The sequence below is a fragment of the Mustelus asterias genome, chromosome 8 (assembly GCF_964213995.1).
Source record: "Mustelus asterias chromosome 8, sMusAst1.hap1.1, whole genome shotgun sequence".
Taxonomy (NCBI): Eukaryota; Metazoa; Chordata; class Chondrichthyes; order Carcharhiniformes; family Triakidae; genus Mustelus; species Mustelus asterias.
The window spans coordinates 49,426,375-49,431,733 of record NC_135808.1 but is presented as its reverse complement, the minus strand read 5'-3'; the positions used below and the strand labels follow the sequence as shown (position 1 = coordinate 49,431,733).

General features: G+C 52.7%; 1 protein-coding gene across 3 annotated transcripts in view; it reads right to left on the bottom strand.

Annotated features, from left to right (window-relative positions):
• The window catches only part of LOC144497128 (roquin-1-like), a 180,095-nt gene extending 179,668 nt beyond the window's left edge, over positions 1 to 427 (bottom strand). For all 3 annotated transcript variants that reach the window (XM_078217931.1, XM_078217929.1, XM_078217932.1), the window contains exon 1: positions 301 to 427. The gene's annotated coding sequence lies outside the window, so the exon portion shown is untranslated. The remainder of the gene's footprint in view (positions 1 to 300) is intronic.
• Between the last annotated feature and the right edge of the window lie 4,932 nt (positions 428 to 5,359).

The window sequence follows — 5,359 nt, the reverse complement described above, 5'->3', positions numbered from 1 at the left end:
GGAAATGGGGGGGGGGGGGGAGGTGGGAAATGGGGGGGGGGGGAGGTGGGAAATGGGGGGGGGGGAGGTGGGAAATGGGGGGGGGGGGGAGGTGGGAAATGGGGGGGGGGAGGTGGGAAATGGGGGGGGGGGGAGGTGGGAAATGGGGGGGGGGGAGGTGGGAAATGGGGGGGGGGGGAGGTGGGAAATGGGGGGGGGGGGGAGGTGGGAAATGGGGGGGGGGGGGGGAGGTGGGAAATGGGGGGGGGGAGGGGAGGTGGGAAATTGAGGGAGGGGATTTGGGGTCTCCGGGCCTCTCACCAGGAGCTGCGACGGCTCAGGGCCGGGTTGCCCGCTGCTCCCGGCGGCAGCGCGGCTCAGAAACGCCGAAATTCCGGCCCCAGGCTCGGTCCGCGGCCTCTCCCTCTGCCTCTCCCCGGGGCCTCCCGGACACAGTGCCGCAGCGACACCTGGGGACGGGGGCTGGGGACACAGCACCCCTTAAAACACACACCGCCCCGCCAACATACACAGCCCCCCTTCAAACACACAGCACCCCCAAAAAACACACACCACCCCCCAAAAATACACACCACCCCCCAAAAACACACAGCACCCCCAAAAAACACACACCAACCCCCAAAAATACACCACCCCCAAAAACACACAGCACCCCTTAAAACACACAGCACTCCCAAAAACACACAGCACCCCCCAAAAACACACACCACCCCCCAGAAACACACACCACCCCCCACAAATACACAGCACCCCCCAAAAACACACACCACCCCCCAGAAACACACAGCACCCCCCAAAAACACACACCACCCCCCAGAAACACACAGCACCCCCCATAAACACACAGCACCCCCCAAAAACACACACCACCCCCCAAAAACACACACCACCCCCCAAAAACACACAGCACCCCCCAAAAACACACACCACCCCCCAAAAACACACAGCACTCCCCAAAAACACACACCACCCCCCAAAAACACACAGCACCCCCCAAAAACACACACCACCCCCCAAAAACACACACCACCCCCCAAAAACACACAGCACCCCCCAAAAGCACACATCACCCCCCAAAAACACACACCACCCCGCCAACATACACAGCACCCCCCAAAAATACACAGCACCCCTTAAAACACACAGCACCCCCCAAAAACACACAGCACCCCGCCAACATACACAGTACCCCCCAAAAACACACACCACCCCCCAAAAACACACAGCACCCCCCAAAAACACACAGCACCCCAGAAACACACAGCACCCCCCAAAAACACACACCACCCCCCAAAAACACACAGCACCCCCCAAAAACACACAGCACCCCCAGAAACACACAGCACCCCCCAAAAACACACGCCACCCCCCAAAAACACACACCACCCCCCAAAAACACACACCACCCCCCAAAAACACACACCACCCCCCAAAAACACACACCACCCCCCAAAAATACACAGCACCCCCCAAAAATACACAGCATCTCCCAAAAATACACAGCACCCCGCAAAAATACACAGCACCCCCCAAAAATACACAGCATCTCCCAAAAATACACAGCACCCCCCAAAAATACACAGCACCCCCCAAAAATACACAGCATCTCCCAAAAATACACAGCACCCCCCAAAAATACACAGCATCTCCCAAAAATACACAGCACCCCCCAAAAAACACAACTTCTTTCATAAAGTAAACAACAGCCACCCAAAAAAGCACACAGCACCCCCTAAAATATACATAACATCCACAAAAAATACACAACACCCCTCAAAATAACAATACCCCAAGAAATACACAAAACCCCCAAAAATGCACACCCCCCTAAAACTACACAACTCCCTCTAAAAATACACAACACCCCCATAAAAGACGCAACCCCCTTTAGAAAGTACACACCCACCAGCGGAGACCAGATGTGATGGTCTCACCAGGGGAATCGGAGGCCATTGAAGCCCCCCCAGGTGGTTGGGAGCAGAGCTGGGCAGTGTCCAAAGGGCTGTGCCAACCTGGCAGTGCCTGCCCGGGCACCATAACTGTACAAGTAAGTGGGACTGAATGCCGCTGGTTTTTCTGGTGAGCTGAGAGTCACAATCTTATGGCATTTGGAGCAATAAAAGAGCCTCGATGCGAATCTCGCCGGAATGGACCCTTTAAGCGTGTGACTCACCCAAGGTGGCTGCAGCTGGATGCTGTTAACAACGGAGAGCTGCATATAAGCACCAACGATGGATTCACAGACAGTCACGCCAGGAAGATGGCACCCAGAAGAACTGCCCCCAAGATTTGCTGAGGGAGAGCTGGGCCGTCTGTTGAGCCCGGTCAGGTCTTCAAAGTTTCGGTAGGGGAACATGTGGCAAATAGTGACCACAATTCTGTTAGCTTTAGGATAGTGATGGAAAAGGATGAGTGCTGTCCCAAGGGTAAAGTGTTGGATTGGGGCAAGGCTAATTTTAGTGGGATTAGGCAGAAATTGGCAGCTGTTGATTGGGAGAGGCTGTTTGAGGGTAAATCCACATCTGGCATGTGGGAGTCTTTTAAGGAACAGTTGCTAGGGCTGCAGGATAGGCATGTGCCTGTAAAAAAAGAAGGATAGGAAGGGTAGGATTCGAGAACCGTGGATAACCAGGGAAATTGAGGGATTGGTCAAAAAGAAAAGAGAGGCGTACGTTAGGTCCAGGCAGCCAGAAATGGAGGGAGCTCTGGAGGAATACAAAGAAAGAAGGAAAGAACTCAAACGAGGAATTAGAAGGGCAAAAAGGGGTCACGAAATGTCCTTGGCAAAGAACAAAGAACAAAGAACAGTACAGCACAGGAAACAGGCCCTTCGGCCCTCCAAGCCTGTGCCGCTCCTTGGTCCAGGGTACTGTGTATGCAGACAGGATTAAGGAGAATCCCAAGGCATTTTATTCATACGTTAGGAACAAAAGGGTTGTCAGGGAAAAAATCAGACTTCTCAGGGACAAAAGTGGGGAATTATGCTTGGAGCCCAAAGAAGTAGGGGAGATCCTAAATGCATACTTTGCGTCGGTATTCACAAAGGAGAGGGATGTGTTGACTGGGAGTGTCTCGGAGGGGAGTGTTGACCCGTTAGAGAAAATCTCCATTACAAGAGAGGAAGTGTTAGGTTTGTTAGAGAATATAAAGACTGACAAATCCCCAGGGCCTGATGGAATCTATCCAAGGCTGCTCAGGGAGACGAGAGATGAAATCGCTGGGCCTCTGACGCAAATCTTTGTCTCGTCACTGGATACAGGTGAGGTCCCAGAGGATTGGAGGATAGCTAATGTGGTCCCGTTATTTAAGAAGGGTAGGAAGGATAACCCGGGAAATTATAGGCCGCTGAGCTTGACGTCCGTGGTAGGGAAGTTGTTGGAGAGGATTCTTAGAGATAGGATGTATGCGCATTTAGAAAGGAATAAACTCATTAACGATAGTCAGCATGGTTTTGTGAGAGGGAGGTCATGCCTCACTAACCTGGTGGAGTTTTTTGAAGGAGTGACTAGAATGGTTGATGAGGGAAGGGCCGTGGATGTCGTCTATATGGACTTTAGTAAAGCGTTTGACAAAGTCCCTCATGGTAGGTTGGTGCAAAAGGTTGGATCTCATGGGATAAAGGGGGAGGTGGCTAGATGGGTGGAGAACTGGCTTGGTCACAGAAGACAGAGGGTGGTAGTGGAAGGGTCTTTTTCCGGCTGGATGCCTGTGACTAGTTGTGTTCCGCAGGGCTCTGTATTGGGACCTCTGCTGTTTGTGATTTATATAAACGATCTGGAAGAAAGTGTAACTGGGGTGATCAGTAAGTTTGCGGACGACACGAAAATGGCTGGACTTGCAGATAGTGAGGAACATTGTCAGAGGCTACAGAAGGATATAGATAGGCTGGAAATTTGGGCAAAGAATTGGCAGATGGAGTTCAATCCAGATAAATGCGAAGTGATGCATTTTGGTAGAACTAACGTAGGGGGGAGCTATACGATAAATGGCAGAACCATAAGGGGTGTAGATACGCAGAGGGACCTGGGTGTACAAGTCCACAGAACCTTGAAGGTGACGTCACAGGTGGAGAAGATAGTGAATAAGGCATATGACATGCTTGCCTTTATAGGACGGGGCATGGAGTATAAAAGTTGGGGTCTGATGTTGCAGTTGTATAGAACGTTGGTTCGGCCGCATTTGGAATACTGCGCCCAGTTCTGGTCGCCACACTACCAGAAGGACGTGGAGGCTTTAGAGAGAGTGCAGAGGAGGTTTACCAGGATGTTGCCTGGTATGGAAGGGCTTAGTTATGAGGAGAGATTGGGTAAACTGGGGTTGTTCTCATTGGAAAGACGCAGGATGAGGGGGTGACCTAATAGACGTGTATAAAATTATGAAAGGCATAGATAGGGTGAACGGTGGGAAGCTTTTTCCCAGGTCAGTGGTGATGTTCACGAGGGGTCATAGGTTCAAGGTGAGGGGGGGGGGGGGAGGTTTAACACGGATATCAGAAGGACATATTTTACACAGAGGGTGGTGGGGGTCTGGAATGCGCTGCCGGGCAAGGTGGTGGAGGCGGACACACTGGGAACGTTTAAGACTTATCTAGATAGCCACATGAATGGAGTGGGAATGGAGGGATACAAAAGAATGGTCTAGTTTGGACCAGGGAGCGGCGCGGGCTTGGAGGGCCGAAGGGCCTGTTCCTGTGCTGTATTGTTCTTTGTTGTTTGAGAGGAGAGGAGGGCCATATTCTTCCCCCTAGACGTGTGACGAGCCAGGAGTCGCACCAGCAATGGGGCCTGGGATGCAGTAGCGGTCAGTGCCCATGCACTGGCATGAAGGACCAGGGACCAGTGCTGGAAGAAATTGGATGACTTCATTTGGGCAGTAAGGGTGAGTGTCCACCCCGTGCAGGCATCAGTCCCATTTGTTACACCTGCAATGTCGATCCACCCCCTGACCTTCCACCCACCCCTCCCCCCACCCCCCCACACCTACCTGCAACGCCCCTGGCAAATCCTGTCACAACATCTGCTTGCCAAGGCACAGCCCCGACGGTCACCATAAAACCAACCCCACCCCCGACGCCCATGACCGTCCAACCATCAGGCTTTCAATCCCCCTTCTGTGCCGGCAGAGTAGCACAGTGGTTAGCACTGCTGCCTCACAGCACCAGAGACCCGTGTTCAATTCCAACCTTGGGTGGAGTTTGCACGTTCTCCCCGTGTCTGTGTGGGTTTTTTCCTCTGGGTGTTCCCCCACAGTGAGGGTTAGGATGATTAGCCATGCTATATTGCCGCTTAGTGTCAGGGGGATTAGGTGGGTAAATACGTGACGTTACAGGGATAGGGCCTGGGTGTGATTGTTGTCAGAC